Source organism: Orcinus orca, chromosome 12 (assembly GCF_937001465.1).
Source record: "Orcinus orca chromosome 12, mOrcOrc1.1, whole genome shotgun sequence".
Taxonomy (NCBI): domain Eukaryota; kingdom Metazoa; phylum Chordata; class Mammalia; order Artiodactyla; family Delphinidae; genus Orcinus; species Orcinus orca.
This window is the reverse complement of record NC_064570.1, coordinates 45,342,169-45,363,130: the sequence shown is the minus strand read 5'-3', so window position 1 is coordinate 45,363,130 and position 20,962 is coordinate 45,342,169. Positions and strand designations below refer to the sequence as shown.

The 20,962-nt window shown below is 38.1% G+C and overlaps 1 long non-coding RNA gene across 1 annotated transcript in view; it reads right to left on the bottom strand.

The window, feature by feature from the left end:
• Positions 1-20,440, bottom strand: part of LOC125960696 (uncharacterized) — a 337,743-nt gene extending 317,303 nt beyond the window's left edge. The window contains exons 1-3 of the long non-coding RNA XR_007470626.1: positions 20,066-20,440; positions 17,175-17,307; positions 11,784-11,870 (exon numbers count right to left, since the gene is read on the bottom strand). This is a non-coding gene — a long non-coding RNA (uncharacterized LOC125960696). The remainder of the gene's footprint in view (positions 1-11,783; positions 11,871-17,174; positions 17,308-20,065) is intronic.
• Between the last annotated feature and the right edge of the window lie 522 nt (positions 20,441-20,962).

Genomic DNA, 20,962 nt, shown 5'->3' with positions numbered 1-20,962 from the left:
TATCTAAATTTTCTTATTTCTGAATTGTGGATGATCCTGACTGACATACATTAGTGAGTGTAAATAAGAAATCCTTTTTAACAAAACAAAGCCTAAAGTATCTATAATCAGATCATATTCAGAATTATATCACAAAGTTGTAAGATTTTCTGAGTAAATGCAATGCAATAAACATGCCCCAGTGATAACTCCATGAAAAACCAAGAAGAAAAATAATAAATCACGGAATCAACAAAATAAGAAGGAATGTGGAAATATGGTTATGTTAGGATATCAGGTCTAGAGCAATAGACTGAAAACATATTATTTTCCAAAGATGATATAATTTAGATTACACTAAAAAGAAACACATGGTGGGACTTTTTAATCACACACACACCAAAAAAAATTCTTTAAGTCACCTCAACAAAATCAAAAACAGGGAATAGACAAAGGTAGTAAAATACTGAGTACATGAGACAAAATTTCAACTGGATATGGAGATATAATATAATTAAATAAGGACACATAGTTACGACAGTACAGACTATTCCCCTTGCCCAATTAGCAACCATCAATATCAAATTTATCTGGATTAAGTTCCAGGAAAATGAGTCAAATAACAGTAATCAGGTTGTAATGGTGAATTAATAACCAGAGACCTATAACAGTAATAGAGGTCAATAAAGTTTTATTGTACCCTGTGGAATTGCATAAATTACTATGTCGTTCTAAAGTTTCATATCAAAAGTAACTCTATAATAACTGGACCACTGTATAAAAATATTTAGCCAGTATTTATTCAGCTCCTACTATGTGTAAATCGACCATTATAAGGAGTTTCTTTGTACAATTTGGGTTCCAAATGTTTATTTTGGTCCCGTTATTTTGAAGTTGGACCATATTTTATCCCCAAGCAGTACTATAAATGGTAAGCAGTTTCCCAAATCAGTTCACAGAAGCTCATTTATCCCCTTATGTACATTTAACTCTCATTAGTACTCCAGCTACCAGACAATGCATGACAGCATTTCAGTTGAATAAGAGATGCTGCGTTACATCCTCTGGTCTCACCTCTTCCCACAACCCAAACCACATCAAACTATCAAAGTTGCCATGAATATGCCATGTTTTAACACCTCCATCACTTTTGCACAGGCTATTTCTTTTATCTAAAATACTACCTCCAACAACCAATACCTTCACACACACACACACACACACACACACACACACACACACACACACTTAACTGTCTTGCAATCTTCAAAATATACTTCAAGGCTAGACTCAAATATCATGCTGCCTCTGTGAAGCCTTAATGGCTCCCCAAAGCTGAGTCAGACAACTATCTCAACTGTTTTTTATAAATATGTATAAAATCATTCCATTATAGCCTCTAAGAAACTGACCGATAATTTATCTGTTTATGCATTTGTTTTCCACTAGACTGTGAGCTTCTCAACACATTCTATATGTTATTCTCCTTTATCGTCTCAAGGTTCAGCACAATACCTGGAAGTTAACAGGTACATAATAAATGGTGAATAAAGAATAAATGGATGAATAAATGAATAACGGAAAGAAAACTGAAGTAAGGATCAGAGTGTCAAAATTATCCTTTCTGGTCTGCCACCAACTACCTGAGCAACCTAAGAGCAATAAGCCTTCTGAATCCAATTTCTTCTTCTGTTAAATAAGATGGTTGGATTCAATCATCTAAAGTTCTCTCAAATGGTAGCAATAAAAAAGAAATAACATTATTTGAGCTCCTCCTAAATGTGAGACGTTGGCTCAGCGCTTTACACACACAGTAACACTAATCTTTACAACACTCTTTACAATAGTACCAGAAGTGGATACTATTTATACCCATTCTGTAGATAAGAAAAACAAGACTCAGTTTAAGTAACTTAAGGCTCCCATAGATAATGAGAATAAAGTTAGGATTCATGCCCAGGTCTGTCTGGCTCCAAAGCCCATAAGACACTGGTAACAGAGTATGTTGGCATCTTGTAGGCATATTGTAAGTGTTAAGATTATCTACCCATTTTTGCATACAAGTGGAGGATTATCTATCCACTTTCGTATACAAGATTTCCATGTCATCTAGGAATAATGATAATTCAGCCATTCTGTTCTGGGCTGCTAAGTGCATAAACCACACCAGTCATCACTGAAATCCACTTGAGATGCTGGCAATCAACTCTTCCCTACACCAAATTGAAGCTCACAGGATTTTCTCAATTCCCAGCCGAATAAAACCTCTACTAATACGTTTTATGAATGGTAAAACCTCATTAAAATGTTGATGTCATCAAAGAAGCGGGATATCTGTTTAGAGTCTCTCTGTAGTAGAGAGAAAAGATCCATCACTGAGCCCAAGGCGTAGTAAGTTTCTGAATAACAGTATTTCACTATATATATATACACATATATATATACATATATACACATATACACATATATATATATACATGCAAGTTATTATTTACACTGAGTCATTCTCTACTTTTTGGAAACAAAAGATATATGTTTTAAGAACAGGAAATATGACTTTTTCATATCCTATTATCAGCATACTATGAATTTAATGTGTAATTAGGTATTTATACCTAATCATACTTTGCTCTTTATGTTCATAAACTTAGTCCCCAAATCTCTTGAAACATGTAAAATATCTGTTCAGTATTCTTTTTCATTTGCTTTCACAATTACATGGGGTGGAAATTTTTGGAAAAATAACTACCAACATCTCTTCAGAAATTATCTCTGGAAACTGGGATTATGGGAAACTTTCACTCTTTATATTATTAATTTTTGGAATTATTTTAATTGCTACAAAGATCATGTATTGGTTTTGTAATTAGAAAAAAGCAAATATATAATTTCAATCTTTAATAATAGCCTCAACAAATTTTTATTACTTAAATTTTACTAGAAACAATTTTCACGATAAACCAGAATGTTTAGATTTAGTTTTACCCCCGGACGACTTAACAACTCGTAGCATTAGAAGATGAAGTCTGTTCAGATGTGCAGAGTATTATCTAATAACTGGCCTTGAATGAGTATCTAGGGATTGACAACATCTCACCAGAATGCCATGTAGTACTAAGTCACAAAATGCCTTTAATTTAAAATCACCTCAAAAGCATACTCAAACATTTGGCAGCGGGAGTACTATGAGCCCATGAGGGAAATGCTCTAATCCTTCAACATAAGGACCCCAGGTCATGTTCTTCATTTAAGCGTGCATCACCTCTTAATCTTGACAGCAAAATCCTCACCAAAATTTTGGCAAGCACACTGGGAATGATGCTGCCAAACAGGCCTCATTACTGATCAGTCTGGTTTCCTCTCTGCTGAAACATGAAGCTATCTAACAAAAACTGCTTGATGCAAATCACAAACAGATTTTCTCAGAATTTCGTTCTTTTGTTTATGAGCAGAAGGAAGAAGAATTACCCTATAGTTACCTCTGTCTGCTGACCAACACTATATATCAGATGTTGGCAAACTATGGGTCAAATCTGGCTGTCCCCAACCCCCACCTGTTTTTATACGGCCCACAAACTAAGAAATGTCTTTTAAATTGTTGCATAAAAATCAAAAGAAGAACCATGCTTCAGGACATGTGAAAATTATATATAATTCAAATTTCAGTGTCTATAAATTAAATGTTATTGGAACACAGCCCACTCATTTGTTTAGGTATTGTCTGTGGCTGCTTTTGTGTGACAACAAAGTTGAGTAATTTCATGGCCCTCTGTAGTGGGTTCAACAGAAACAAAATATTCATGTCAGCCTGGACCCTCACAATGTGGTCTTATGCGGTAATAGGGTCTTAGTAGATCAAATTAAGTTAAGATGAGGTCATACAGGAATAGAGGAGACCCTAAGTCCAATGACTGGTGTCCTTATAAGAAGAAAAGACAAAGAAATACACGGAAGGAATCTCGTGGAGATAGAAACTGAGATTGGAGTGAGGCATTTACTAGCCCAGGAACACCAAGGATTGCCAGCAATGACCAGAAGCTCAAAAAGAGGCATGAATAGTTTCTTCCTCAGAGCCTCCAAACTGTAAGAGAATAAATTTCTGTTGTTTTCAAACACTAACAGAAATGAATTTCTGTTGTTTAGTGGTATGTTTAGTGGCAGCCTAGGAAACTAATATATCTGACCCTTTCCATAAAAATGTTGCTGATTCTTGGTACAGAAGATTGTGCCCTGGAAGAAAATTCCTACAGGCTAAGTTACCACGGGCCAACCACCGAGGACAAAACTGGGCTTAGAAAGGGCATGAAAGCACTTAGAGACAGCAGGGCAATTAGAAGAGAGGGCAGTTCTTATCACATATACTCGTATTATAGTTTTTCTTAATCCCAGAGAAGAAAAGAATACTAATCATTTATTTCAAGTGTTTATCACACATCTACGTCACAGTGCATGAATTTCAATAATGGTACTTCAACTTAAAAGCTCATGAGCACCTCATGGTTCTATTTTCTGTGAGCATAACAGGAAGTCAATGTTTTAGTGTGTGAGGCCAATGATCAAAGGTAGGGGTTGAGGGGAGGGGTCGGTTAGCTGACTCTCACTAAAGAATGATCCACTATAACTGTACTCAAATCGGGTGCAGTGAGAATGCCATCCCTTCCAGGTTCTAGGAAGCTCTGTTGCCATCACGACAGAGTCTGACAGCAGTACTTTAAAATCTTTAAACTCAGAAGCATTAAATAGGGACTTCCCTGGTGGTCCAGTGGGTAAGTCTCCATGCTCCCAACGCAGGGATCCCAGGTTCGATCCCTAGTCAGGGAACTAGATCCCACATGCATACACAACTAAGAGTTTGCATGTCGCTACTAAGAAGTCCGCGGGCTGCAACTAAGAAGTCCGCATGACACAACTAAAAGATCTCACATGCTGCAACTAAGACCCAGTGTAGCCAAAATAAATAAATAAATATATAAATAAATATTTTTTAAAACCTGGAATGTTGCAAAAAAAAGAAGCATTAAATAAATACATGTTGATTGATTTATTGAATATCCATTTCTATTTTTTTCCAGAATACCTTAACTGATTTATTTTACTATATTTTCTTTTCAATGTATATACAAAAAATGATATGTAAATAAGAAACTATGTCTATATAAGTCTAAGAAAGCTGTTTTGATATGCACACTTAAATGAAAAGCTAAGTAATGAGAATATTGTGTCAAAATTTAACTGGCAATTTTCTTTCAATCTTAATGGTACATAAAATAATGGTTCAGCTTATAACTAGTAGCATCTTAGATTCAGTGAACTAAGGTAAAAACACTCCCTGGTTTGTTACAAGAAATAAATGAGACAGTGTATGGGAGAATACCTGGCATGCAGCAATCATCCAACACATACTAATTGAATCTCATTCAGAATTGGCAGTCAGAGACTCTTAGAGATAGAAGTGACCTCAAAGGTCATTCTCCCGGAAGGGTTATTTCTTCTGCCAGTTACTCTGGTGCCAAGTGTGTCCACAGACCACTTTGAGGAGTCTCTCAAATGTAGCCATCACGACATCAACCCCCTGGCCACGTTTGCTTGGGGCAGAGCCTGGAGCAACTCCTAAACCAGGATAACCATCTGTCTCTAGGCTGGTGCTGACCTGATGCTAGAGCTCGGTACAACAGATGTGCTCTATGGGTAGTGACTGACTCTCTAGAAGATCCCCTGACTTGGGGCATTTGAGATGCATAGACTCAGCCAATAGTAGAGTGGAGAGAAATCCAGGGGACCCGCCAGACAGTAAAAGCTTTGAGCAAGAAGAAGTACAAAAAAGCAGTGCCCAACAGAAGACCTAAATAGACATTTTTCCAAAGAAGACATACAAATGGCCAATAGGCATGTGAAAAGATGCTGAACATCACCAACCAACCATCAGGGAAATGCAAATCAAACCCACAGTGAGATATCACCCCATGCTCATCAGAATGGCCATCATCAAAAGACCACAGATGACAGATGCTGGCAAAGATGTGGAAAAGGGAACCCCTGTACACTGCTGGTGGGAAGGCAAATTGGTGTAGCCACCATGGAAAACAGCATGGAGGCTCCTCAAAAAATCAAAAATAGAACTACCATATGATCCAGCAATCCCAATCCTGGGCATACATCCAAAGAAAAGGAAAACACTAATTCAAAAAGATACATGCACCCCAAGGCCCACAGCAGCACTATCCACAACAGGCAAGACATGGAAGCAACCCAAGCAACCATCAACAGATGAATGGATAAAGAAGATACGGTGCACGCACACACACACACACACACACACACACACACACACACACACACACACGTGTATATGAGTGTATATACATATATATGCGTATGGAATATCACTCAGCCATAAAAAAGAATGAAATTCTGCCATCTGCAACAACATGGATGGACCTGGAGGGTATCACACCCAGTGAAGTAAATCAGATGGACAAAGACAAACACTTTACGTTATCACCTATATGTGGAATCCCAAAAAAATAAAACAAATAAATGAATATGGCAAAACAGAAACAGACTCACAGATACAGAGAACAAACAGGTGGTCACCAGTGGGGAGAGGGAAGGGGGAGGGGGAAGGTAGGGGGAGGGGGATGAAGAGGTACAAACTACTATGTATAAAACAAATAAGCTACAAGGATATATTGTACAGCACAGGGAATATAGCCAATATTTTACAATAACTTTAAATGGAATATTCATTTCTATTAATTGGTAATGTCTAAAGAAGATTCAGGTTCTTAGTGAACTTCTATCATACTTGATTACAAGAAATTCCATTACTGGTGCTCTACTGGATATAAAAACCCAGTATGAGGGTAATAAAATACTTCTTTCTCAATAATCACCTAATTATTGTGCAACTTGAATTTATTCAACTCAAGACTAAATTTGTATTCTCTTGGCCTAACTATTCAAATAAAGGATGAAACATACCTAGTGAGAGAAAGATGAAACATAATATATAATTGTAATATAAAAATACCCATGGTGATGGTTATGGAAGTCTGGTAACTCTGTGCCCAGGATACCAAACAACTCAAAAGGAAACTTAAATTTCAGTTAAGAAGCCAGTTATAATTTGCCTTGCATGCCAGAGAACTTCAAAGACCTTGCTGATTCTTATACCAACCATCATGATTTTTCAAGTGGAGTAGCTGAAGGTTCAAATTTGGTTTGATGAACCCCTTGCTTCTCCTTGGCTAAGAAAGAAACAAAATTGCCAACGAGGCAAGTTACATGATGCAAATCTCTTCCAAATGTTCTTTGGCAGAGAAAACAGGGGTCAGCCAAAGAAGCATCAATTCCTCTGTGAAAAGCTGGGGCACTGGTATCCTGAGAGGGCTACTTCCACCTCCTGTCTGGGTACTAGATCCCAAGCGCTCTCATTCCAGGTATGGCTGCCTCATGAAACAGTGGAGGTTTACCTGACTGAGCTTGAGGGTTTCATGTGAGCAGCAATGAGAACAAGGAACAAATAGTAGAGATATTGAAGCTGACATGTAATTATTATAAACATTTTCGTTTTCAAAATGAAATACTTCTTTTTTAAAAAATAATAAATTTCCTAAAAAATAATAATAATAAATTTCCTGTCAAGAGGACCTGGACGAAAAACAGCAAAACAAAGAACAGAAATAGTATTTAATGTACTGGATCACTTTCTGCACCATGCTTTCCCAGGCTCAATTTCACCAGAGAAGAGCCACAGACACCAAAATTCAGAGCCAAAAAATTCTGTGAGACCCCTGTGTAGAGTGATATAAGAGTTTCACTAAAATACAATACTTCTTTAAGTCCCATCATTCGCTTGTGGGACACTCCACTTGGCTTCTGCATAACAGGTATCAAGGAAGGTTCATAGCTGACTCATTATCAAGGTAGGAGCCACCCCTAAAAACAAGGATGTCAGAATCCTCATCCTCACATACGGCTTCATGAAGACACCAAGACCCTCTCCAGTATTTGATGAGTATCTCCACAAGCACTGCAAATTCAGGTACCTCCTGAACCAAGACAAACCATATTTTCTTTATTTTATTTTGTGATCTTTACCTCAACTGGCCTCCACTCTGGGCAACCTGGATCCCTTCATCTTTGATCCTTTCAGTCAGTGCCTTTCCTACCCTTTCTGTATTTAGAACAAGCCAGATTTTTATCATCTACTAAATCTATATTTGACTGGATCAACATTTAAATGGGCTGCCTACACTACACATTTCAAATTTTTATTGTTACATTTGATCTAATCTAATAGGCATAACTGTATTTTACTTAAGGCCCTGTGCTTAAAAATATAGAAAAATGATACAGAGGTAGTTAAATCTTTCAGAGTTCTTCTCCTTGTGATATGGAATTAGCAATACATACCTACTTATTCTAGAGAAACTGCTGGAGAATTTTGTATAATCAAGGGATACAATACATCAGGCTTCCTCCTGACTATCCACCTGAGAAATTGTTGGGATGCATCACTAAGCCAGAATCTACCCATTTACTTCCACTTAAGTATTTGATAAGAGAACTCTAGTATCGCTTTTATTTAGTGATATTTGCAGATTTATCCTAGTGTCAAAGCACTTGATGATAGAGTCATGCTGTACTGATAACTGCTGAAACTACGACTATGCTTTTGCAACCATAATAAATAAAAGACAAATGCTAAGCTTAATTATAATGTTTTTCAATTTTATGAATGTGATGACATTTTATAGCTTTATTTTATAGGTGAAGTTTGAGATTAATATTTAAGAAATTTTGCTGAGGTTTCGCTTATGTGAGGACTTTAAAGAAATATTAGTTTAAAAATAAATCCCAGAGACTTCCCTGGTGGTCCAGTGGTCAAGACTCTGTGCTTCCAATGCAGTGGGCGCAGGTTCAATCCCTGGTTGGGGAACTAAGATCCCACATGCTGTGCGGCACAGCCCAAAATAAATAAATAAACAAATCCCCAAATTCTAGCAATGTAAGTATTACTCCAATTTAAGAAATTTTAACCTTATAAGAGTCTATTGTTCCAATTTCTTATGATTCAGAGACTTATGAGATTATTTTCTTCAGTCAGATTCATTATTCAACATGAAGGTACGTTTAAATTTGGGCTAGACATCAACCCTGAATCACATGATACTGGTGGCACTGCATAGCAAGAGCACAGTTTGAATGTGATGTCTAATCTTCCATGAAGTTCTAAGGTTCTTGCTCTGTAAGGGAAAGGGCACTTTTAAACGCAATTTCCAGGCCCTTGAGAGTACTTTTGCTGCTTATTTTCAGTGTGATCTAAGCAAAATCACTTCACCTTTCCAAACCTTGGTATCTTTCCCATCATTGAAATGGTACCAGTGCTTGCTTCACAGAGCCTAGACCCAAAACTAAGTTTATTTGATCGTAGAACTCTTAACTGCTACACCAAGCAGAATGAATGATGCTTCCTGCCTCCTGGTATACACACATTTCACATTTTGTAATCATGATGATGATGAAAATCACTGTGAGGATCATAATTGTTATAAATATGATCCTCTTTTAATATTTTTTTCAAAATTGGAGAAAAAAGCAAAAACTGCAAAAATAAAATTTGTATATGGATAACAAAATACTGCCCAAAGAAATTCAGGGCATAAATAAATTATTAATAGATTGCTGCTAACAAGATTTTTAATTAGCACTCAGGGAAAATAAAGAGCGAGAACCTGAAGATACTCATTACTCTACCTGGGCTTTCTATGAGAAGGGTGGGATTAAAAAAAATCTATTGCAGATTTTTCAAATTGTGGTTTTATTCTGACACCTCTCTGCTGGCTAAGCCTCAGATGAAGAGATGTGCAAGGAAGGAGGGCAAAACGCCGACTTATATTAAACAGCTCGGTTTTGTAGCATATTTCAGGAAAAGCACAGATTGAGAAAAGACAGTTATAAGAAAAGCAAAATGTGGAGATATAGCATTTGCTTAATCATGTAAAAGTCTAAACATTAACTAAAATTAACATTAATTAAGAAATATAATCCCACCTCCCTCATGAGAGCAGCTGGCTTACTGGAAGAAAAAGACAACTACCAATTCTACTACCTTCTAGCACCTTCTCTAGTCTCTAGTCAGCTTCTCTCAGAATTCCTTCAGGAATTCTGCCCAAGAGAGAAGTCAAGATATGGGTTCACTGCAAATCCTTACTTAAACGAGTACTTAATAACAGCTCTACTGATATATGTTTGCTTATTTCCCTTTTACTTCAAAATCTCTTCTGAGGTTTTCCCTGATTCCCCCTTATTCCAAGAAGAAAAAGAACCCCCGCATTTATCGAGGACTTACTAAGTGCTGGCTCCCAGGCTATATAACATGTATTATATACACATGTAATAACATGTATATATAATACATGTATTATATATACATGCAATAACAAGTATTTTACATACATGTAACAACATGTATTATCTCAAAACATTTCTCTTATCTCCTGCCTATTTTCATTCAAATCCCAACAGAAAACCTCTCACACAGTACATCTTAAAACAACAATAATACATTACCCTAAAAACTCATTAAGATATGAATTTTTATCCATATCTTGCAAAGGGCTCAGAGAACCTCAGTCAACTGTCTAAGGTCACAACATAGCTACCAAGTGTTTGAACCTGAAATTGAACCTATGTCCTCAAATACCACAGTCCCACTACACCACGGCTGCTTCACCCCAAGAGTGGCACACTCTCTAAAGACAAGTATTAATTTTAAAGACAGCCAAAAGCACAGTGAATAAAATTATATTTTGAAAGTTAATTGAACATTTTTTCATGTACCTAGAAGGTGTAAGTATTATTAAAGTCAGTGATCAAAGTGGTATACAGTTTATAGTAATAAAAATTATCATCATAAAACACAGTTATAAAATACTGAGGCAGAGTTTCTTGTGTGGCTTGTGAGGCCTGACCCAAAGAGGAATGTTCCCCAAACTGATTTAAAGATTGGCACTTGTCTGATGGGTGTTCTGACAAAGTGATCATTTCAAAGGATAGCTGCTTGTTCCTATGAGTGCTGATACAATGACAATGAAAATCAATGTTCTCAACTTCCTATTGTACCCCATGCATACTACACTATAATAATCATATGTGATATATAATATAGATAATGTAAATATAAATAATATATAATGTAATATATATATTCATACAGTGACATAAACTACATCTTAATATATTTTATGAAATCATCCTGAAGACTCATTAAGGACTTAAAAAAGAATTAAGTTGAAAGATACGGACATAACAACATAAGTAGACGTTTGCCTATCTGGTGTCAAATAATGTTTTACTGTTTTCTACCATTAAATTGAATGAATCAAGTGAAAATCGAATTCTTTTCAAAAAAGTAGTGATGAAGTCTAAAGTCTAAAATATAACAATTCTGTCTTGCTTATTATGGGATACTCTCAAGAAACCACAATTATCATAACATGGATTTTGTAAATTCAAAAGTTGCAGATAGTTTTTGCCATCGAGTGAAAAGAATATAAAACAAATACAGGGGGAAATATTACCTGTTTTAGGCAATTAATGGACACTGTGTAGTTTAAATTCACTAAAAGTAGTTAGGACGTTTAAAGTATGGTGGGGGAAAAAAAAAGACAGGAGATCCAGCCAAGGAAATTAAGTGTTAGTGTGAGAAAATGAAATGTTACAGACATGAAAAAATATTTTCATCAGGAAGGAAAAACTGGTCTTGTCTACATAATCAGGAGGAAATGTCTATGATTTACCAGTTGCTGTTTTCTCTTCTCTCCCTCTTAGGGGGTTTTTGCCTCTTCTGGTGCAATGGTTCTTGTGGTTGGGTCAAACATACAAGACTGGAAAAGGACATGAGAAGTTCAAAGTCAGGACTCTCTCTTTGACAAAAAGGGAGATCAGTCCACCATCTCCTTGAAATCTGCTCCTTTTTCACCCCTAAGAAGAGAAGCCGGTGGAGAACTGGCTTCCTAAATTGTTTTAAATTATGAAATACCTTGAAGAAGAAGTTCTTCAACCTTCTCTCTATAAAGAATATTTAATGGGGCTATACTAACAACTTGTAATTACTAGTTCTTTGCCAGGAGGTGGATGAAACAATTACAGGGAAGAGTTTAATAAATTGTCCCTCAATGACCCAAACTACTCCTCTGCCTGGAGATTATGGGGACAGATTATAAAGTATTTTGGAAGTCAGGAAAGGAGGGTTAGATCCCAGGCAACTGAAAGTCAGTTTTTGATCAAGGGAGTTAGAGGGGAGATATTTGTGACATAGAATGTCCTAGAGAGGGGAGAAACTACCTAGGAGGTAATTCAGGCAGAACGCATCGAAAACCTTGATTTCAATTTTAGCACTGGTTGAGAAAATACCAAAGTTGTTTGAAAGGAAAAAATCAACATAATTTGACAAAGCTGATCCATGGGGTGTTCTGAGCTGTAATAAATCATACGATGAGAATTCCAGTACTTTCCTTACTACTGAATTATTTTTATATTTTGTAAAGTCTAACAAATGGTAATTTTAAAGAGAGAAAAGGTAACATAAGGAAAAATGTGTCCAAGATGTGAAAGAGAGATGTGGAGATGGAAAGAAAAGTTTATGAGCTGGCCAAACAGGCAAAGCTTCAGGCTTTGTTTTAGTTTGTTTTAGTTTTTAATTCTTTTTGTTTGTCTTTTTTTTAATTGATGTAATTGCCATATTAGCATTGTATTAGTTTGTGTACAATGTAAGGATTTAATATATGTATATATTGTGTAGAGTGGCCACTGAAACCTAAAGGGGGTCCTATATCTGGTTCTATTCTTAGCCTGGAAAGTGAGGGAGAAAAATGAGTCCAAAATGTCTCCAAGAAAGCTAAAGAAATCCTTTCAGAATGTGATGCTGGTTTGGGTGGGAAAATGATAACCTGAGTTTGAGGGAGTTGTGAGAAATAGACACACAGCAATGCCCAGTAAGGAGACAGCAGAAAATACAGATCTGGAATTTGGGGTAGCAGTTAGGACAGGTATTTCTGATTTTAATGTCACTGGCATAAAAGTAGTATTTGAAGCAATGAGAACAAAACTCGAAATCAATTAGAAACACAGCATGATTATTCTTTTATTAAGTATTAAGGTGGAATAGGAGTGGGAAAAGGCTACACAAGGGCAGAGACAGCAGGATGGGACAGTGAGAAAGTCCCTGTTTGTCCCCGCCGACCACAAGACACTGGCTGGTCTGAGCAGCTATAGTTAGGACTTGAAGCAAATTATTTAACTCTCTTATCATTGGGAATTAACTTAATTGATGACTTAATTTACTGTGGGTATTAAATGAAACATATGTAAAATTGCTTTAAATTTTAAAACCTACAACCACAATGTAAATCAAATTCCAACTGCAGACTTAATGGAAGAATGTCCCATTGTCATCACCCCTACATTCTCTGCTGTGATTTTCTTTCTTTGCAGGAATACTTACAGTCTTCCTACAGTGGTCCTGCACCTTCTCATCTCTGATCTCACCTCCCATCTCATATCTTGATTTCCTTCCCAACTGTAACTTCCTCTTTCTAGTTCTACACTCTGTTTTACCTACATTCCAATGGCTTCACTCTGCCCTCAGCCAGACTCACACTTCTGCCTCCAGAAAAGATAGAGGTGAGATCTGAGTGCAACTTAACCATGTTTTTATTTAATTACACCAATATCTGATTTGCAATAACTATATTCTGGATAGAGTTACTAAGGATGTTTCCAGGTTCAAGAATCTTATCTGTCAGATTTTGTGTGCGTGTGCGTGTGTGATTTTCTGAATGCTAATTCTCATTTTATGGACGTGGCCCTAAATACTTCTCTCACAATGCATAAATGAAGTTGAATGCCTTTTGGTTAATTTCTAGTGTCTCTTGGGCATTTTTGTAACCTCCAGGAGAACTGGAAACAGCCAGTAAAATTCTTACTTTAAGACAGCATGGTATCCAGGGAAACAGTGCCACAAGCTTTGGAAACACCAAGAGCTGGATTCAGAACCCAACCCAGCCCAGACCACTTAAAAGCAGCAAAAAATTGAACATGTTATGTAACCTCTGCAGGACTTGATTTGTGAAGACATAGGAAGCAATGGTTTCTACCTTATAAAATTACTCTGCGGATTCAGAGTAATCCTATCTCTGAATCCGCGGAGACAGGATTCTGCGGAGCTATCGTAGGCAAAGCACTATCACCCAGTGCTTGGTATAAAGTAGGTGCTTAATAAATATCGGTTGAAAAAATGAATGTCATCATCCTTCCCAATCATCCCATCAGAAAGCCTAACAGAGTGCTAAAGGCACTGAAATGTCCATCAGACTGGAGGGGGCCTTAATGAAGTCTGGTTTAGCAGCAGCTTAATAAAAACTTGTCAATTTATTGGCTGCAACAAGTGATTTCTAAAGGTTAACATATCCTTTTTTAAAAACTCCATTATCATTTGGAATAAAGATAAATGTTTGATATGATTTTATACTTTAATTTCTTGAGCCATAGAATAGTTCAAGTATCTCAGGGATTTAATCTACTTTTTAATATCAGAAAGTATTTATGACTTTATTTTTATTTTTTTATAAATTTATTTTGGGCTGTGCTTGGTCTTCATTGCTGCTTGCAGGCTTTCTCTAGTTGTGGCGAGCGGGGGCTACTCTTCGTTGTGGTGTGCAGGCTTCTCATTGCGGTGGCTTCTCTTGTTGTGGAGCACGGGCTCTAGGTGCACGGGCTTCAGTAGTTGCGGCACGCCGGCTCCGTAGTTGTGGCTTGCGGGCTCTAGAGCGCAGGCTCAGTAGTTGTGGCTCACGGGCTTAGCTGCTCCACGGCATGTGGGATATTCCCAGACCAGGAATCGAACCTATGTCCCCTGCATTGGCAGGCAGATTCTTAACCACTGCACCACCAGGGAAGCCCCATGACTTTCAAATAACAATGAAAAATGAACCTTTGCATGGTTCCTATTATGTCACACTGAAAATTCAACTTTTTTTCCATGTGAATTTTCTACTCTCATTTCTGGCTGACTAGTTAGATAACTCTATAAGACTAGGAACCATATCCTTTTAATGTAAACTTTGATTGTTTTTCTTTATTTACTTGCCTGTTACCTCTGGAAACAAAGATGGGAAGGGAATTATCTCCCTCTCCCAACTCAGCTCTTTCAAAAGCTGATACGGAAAGTTTTCAGCCTGTCCCTTAGAGGGTAAATACTGCAAATTCTAGAAAATGCTACTGTAGATAAGCTTTGATTCAAAATTTCTGGAGAAAACTTTTTCTTTAAAATTTTGGGGGTTTTCCTGCTTTTTTTTTTAACCTTTCTCTAATCTAGAGTGTATCTTACCCTTTGGGACTTTTTCAAATATATAAACTCTTGCTAAGTCGATCAATACGCCTGAAGAGCAGTAATTAAAAATATACTCAAGCTTCTAGTGGTTTTGTAGTAATCACCTAAGTATCCGGAGGGGATCTAACATTCCAGAAGCTTCATTCCTATTCTAGGTATTAGTCCTTGAGCCTTCACATCAGATAATCAGTGACTCTGATGTTTCCTAACCATGAAAGAATCTTTAATTTGAGTGCAATTGGATAGTTAATAAAGAACACTAAAGCAAGTTTAAAGTTAAAATTTCAGTACATGGTACCAATTAAAAAATTAATAAAGCTCCTACTATGACAGCCCACTTTGCTGTTACAACCACTTGAGATTTTATTAGATTCCTAAAATCAGATAGCCCTCAACACACAATGGTTAACACACTAGTTGAATTTCACTTCCCAAATCTTGCTGAACATCAATTTCCAAATCTATAAAATGGGGATAATGATTCAAGTCCATGGGTTTGTTGTAAGGGTGAAACACAAGCCTAGCACAGGCTCACATGGTGCAGTGCCTAGCACCCAGTAGGTTCTCTTCCCTTTTCCATTCTGTTTATACATATCTGTACAAAATCATACAGGATTAACTGAAATGGAGTTTATAAAAGAAGACCTAGTTTACTCTATATTTTTGTGCAGATATTGACTGTATAGGCATAATACAAATTGGATAGCAACATTATTCATAATAGCCAAGAGGTGGAAACAACCTAAATGTCCATCAACAGATGAATGGATAAAGAAGATGTGGTACGTTTATATAATGGAATACTACTCAACCATAAAAAAGAACAAAATAATGCCATTTGCAACAATATGGATGCAACTACAGATAATCATACTAAGTGAAGTCAGTCAGAAAGAGAAAGACAGGGACTTCCCTAGTGGTGCAGTGGCTAAGAATCCGCCTGCCAATGCAGGAGACATGGGTTCAATCCCTGGTCCGGGAAGATCCCACATGCCATGGAGTAACTAAGTCTGTGCGCCACAACTACTGAGCCTGCGTGCCACAACTACTGAAGCCCGTGTGCCTAGAGCCCGTCTCTTGAGCTTCACAACAAGAGAAGCCACCGCAATGAGAAGCCCGTGCATCGCAATGAAGAGTAGCCCCCCACTTGCCGCAACTAGAGAAAGCCCGCGTGCAGCAACAAAGACCCAAAACAGCCAAAAATAAATAAATTTTTAAAAAAAGAAAGACAAATACCATATGATATCACTTATATGTGGAATCTTAAAATATGACACAAATGAACCTATCTATGAAACAGAATCAGGGACACAGCGAATAGCCTGGTGGTTGCCAAGGGGGTGGGGGATTGGTGAGGGTTGGACTGGGAGTTTGGGATTAGCAGATGCAAACTGGTATATATAGAATGGATAAACAGCAAGGTCCTACTGTATAGCACAGTAAACTATATTCAATATCCTGTGATAAACCATAATGGAAAAGAATATGAAAAAGAATGCATATATATGTATAACTGAGTCACTTTGCTGTACAGCAGTAAGTAACACAACACTGTAAATCAACTATACTTCAATTTTAAAAAACTGGGTATAGGCTGGGAAAGTGAATAGCTGGTAATCTTAAAGAGGATTGTAATAGATACTATTTTTCACTTAAGAATTTATTTGAGAGAGAAACTCTGATATACTGGCTAAGCATCATTGGGATTTATCAACCTCAAATGGGTGCTCATTATTGCTCTAAAATCTTACTATGCCCAAAAGTCTCAATCCTATGCTTCCCCATTATTATTCCATACCTTCTATAATATAATCACACCCCGACTTCTCTTCCTCGCCCTTAGCTGATGAATTTCAAAGGCAAGTAGAAACCATCAGGAGGGAGTTCTCTCATCTTCCAGCCATGTCAATCTTGACCATCCTCTTCTTCCCCTGTTACAGGAAAGGAGTAGAGTCTTTCAAAAGTCAGTATCTCAGCATGTGCCCTACATCTCCATTCCCTCCTGCATTCTTAGGGACCTCATTCCATTCACTATTCTTTTTCTCTCTTATATCTGTAACATTTTCCTTTCTACTGGATTAATTTCCAGAGTAGTTAACTTTGCTCTAATATCTTCCATCCAAGACAACACAAACCCAAACAAAAAACATTACACCTTCCCTTTCCAGCTACTTCCCTGTCTCTCTACACCCTCTACCCAGCCAAGCTTCATGAAGAAGGGACTATTTATGCTGTCATCTTCTTCACCTCCCATTTACTCTTTAACACACTAAATCTGCATTCCACTCTCAACATAGGATAAAAACTGCTCTGCAGCCCATAACTAGTAACTTCTGTATTCTGTATACAGAATGCTGTTCTATAACCAGCAACAGCCAATGGAAACTTTTCAGTCTTTATTTGACTTCTCAACAGCATTTGACAAAACTAACCACTCCTTCTTGAGACACTGTCTTCACTGATTTTCCAGACAGGACATTGTCCTGGTTTTCTGTCTCCTCCTTGGAGGTTCCTTCTCAGTTTTCTTTGCCAGCTAGCCTTCTTTTCTACCCAATCTCTCTCTTTTTTTCTATTCACTGATTTTTATTTTACTTTATTACTTTATGTTATATTATGTTATACTTTATTAAGGTATAATTGACAAATATCTGCCCAGCCTCTTAAGGCAGAAGGTATTTAGAGTTATTTAGGTATTTAGGTATTTCTGCACTCTCTCTGTATACTTTCATGACTTGGCTTCAGAAAATAATGACATCTGGAATGATCATATATCTATATTTGCATTCCAAATCAGTCTTTGAGCTCCAGACTCCTACACCTGCACATTTAACTTTTCTACTAGAACATTTTATAGGCACCCAAAAATATGGCCAAACCAATCTCTTGACATTCCCCCCAAACCCATTTGAACTCTTCCCTCCTCAGGGGCTTTCCTCCATCTGAATACAATTTTCCACCACTTTACCTGGTTAATGCTTACTTATCCTTTAGGTTTCCTCTTAAAATGTCACTCCTTTAAAAGGCCCTCTGAAACCCTCTTAACTAAATTAGACCATCTTATAGCACGCTACATTTCCCTTCAGAACACATATGATTATTTATAATGACTTATCTATTTGTGATCTTTTTGTTCAACTCTGATTTCTCCTTCTCTTGCTAGGTTAGGTGCACCTGACCGATTCCCTCACCTCCTCAAATCTGCTCAAAGTTTATCTTCTCAGTGAGGCCTTCCCTGACCTCCTATATAGAATTTCAACCCTGCACTCATATCCCCCTAACTTTGCCCCCACCCCAACACTTACGTACTACTAGTATTCCATATAATCTGCTTACTTACATTTATGAAAGTTTGTTTTCTCCCTACTCTAGAATGTAAGCTCCATAAAGATTTCTTGTCTCTTTTGTTCACTGATATGTTCCATATACCTAGCACATGATAGGAAATCAATAAATACCTGTTGAATGAATGACGGGCTGTGTTTGCTTTGCTCCACACTGTATTCCACATTAATCAATTTCTGTGGAATTAAAGTTCAGGTAATATAAAACCTAAGATGAAAAACGGAGCACCACACCATTAACACAGTGCGATCTTGTACTTTGTGAATGAATGAATGTTGAATGAATGCTTTCAAATGAAAAAGGTATATTTAATTTGGAATCTAGAACGTGGCCCGCATCTTTGTTATTGTTTTTTTGTTTGTTTGCTTTCTTCTAAGCACACAGTTAATCCCATCCTTTGTACTCTTTCTTCATATTCTAAGAAATTTTAAGAGATAATAACGCGAAGTGGAAGTTACATGAGAGGACAGACATGTTCATCCTCTTCCCTGGTGTCAACTGATGTCTAGCCCCTTCCTAGTACTTAGCAGGAGCCGAAGAAATAATTTAGTTATGAATAACCAACCTATCCAACGAATCTGTGCCATCAAGGGAAGGTTAGTGAGTGCCGGGAGCAGTGGAAGAAGCCGGAGATGTGGAATCATCAAGGGGGTGAGCTCTATCCCTGGCTCTACCAACTGACATAATCTGGCAACTTCCCCGGGACTGTTTCTTCATCTGGTAAGAGACTAGATGAAACTAGATAATCCAATTCACCTAAAGCAACCTACTAAAATGCAAACTCCTAGGGAATTCCTTGGCGGTCCAGTGGTTACGGCTCCAGGCTTCCACTACAGGGAAGTGGTTCAATCCCTGGTTGGGGAACTAAGATCCTGCGAGCCACGCGGCCAGAAAACGAAAGTAAGCTCCTGGAGGCCAAAGATTGCATTGCATCTCTCTTGTTCACTGATGGGAAAACAAGGCCTTGAGGGATACAGCAGGCCCTCGAGGAATTTGTAGAACTATCTAAAAATTCCCTTCTACTGCTAACATTTTAAGGAAAAAATAACTTTGAGGTATCCTAAATAAATCATTCTTTTTCTAGAGAAAACCATATACAGATTGTCATCCTCTTAGAAATACCCTAGTGCGTGGTGAAAAGAGAATAAATGACTGTTTCCTCCTGGTGAGATGGCTACAGGCATTTACCAGTTTTACATTTTCACTATGACCACTTGGGTTCTTTAGTCATATATATATATATATATATATATATATATATAATCATATTTATATACTTAGAACTTGATTTGAAACCTTTAGTTCGGGGTGTAAGAACACCGAACTCCTGAGGAACTATGTACTTACACTGTACAACTTCCTACTGGTTCCAGTCTTGTTTGGAGGTCCTTCCCAGTCGTTATGTAGTTTCCGAGACAGAGTGACCTCTTCCCATTTCCCAGCCCCTTCCTTCCTCACCTCCGCCTTCACCCGCCTCGCGCATTCGCAGCTTCCCCCCGGCTGGCCCGAAGCCGGGAGAGTTTGAGGAGAGGTTGACCCAGCGCCCCCCGCCCCCGCTGCCACCCCCCGGCAGAGCCCCGCAAACCGCCTCCCCCTGCCAGTTACTGGGGACTGTCGGCTTTCCAACCTACGCTAAAAATGCGCTCTCTTATCGAAAGAAAACCAACTTTACTACCCTAAACGAGGGACCGCTCGTGGGTAATCAATCTACGTGTTTACACTTGTTTTCTAGCCCCGGAGGAGCTGAGGGAATTGATTGGCTCCGTCGAGCTCGCGACGTCCACGCCCCGCCGGGACTCCGCCCCCTCGTGCGGCCATCTGCTTCGCTGTCTGTCTCTCTGTCTCTCGCTCTGCGTCTCTTTCTCTTCCACCACCTCCCTGCCCACCCCCCGTCGGCTCCGCCCCTTCCCACTCCCCCCAGCCTGGGGCTCCGAATCCTCCATGGCCGTTGCCAAGGAGACAAGCCGATACCAGGCAAATAGGCATTCGAGAAAGAAAAAGACGGGAAAGCTACACCGCAGCCTGGTAACAAAGGAGCAATAAAAGCAGCCCCCAAATGGAGGGCTAAGAACACGTCAGGAGAAAATCCAAAAGCGAGCTAGCAATCGCCCCAAGTTTAACCGGGAGGGGGATGCAAAGGAAGGGGCATGATTCACGTTGGGGGTAGGGGGAAATCAACAGCTTAAAAGAGCTTTTGAGAATCGCCTGGATGGTGGTTTTGGATCAGCCCAGTTGGCTTTTCAA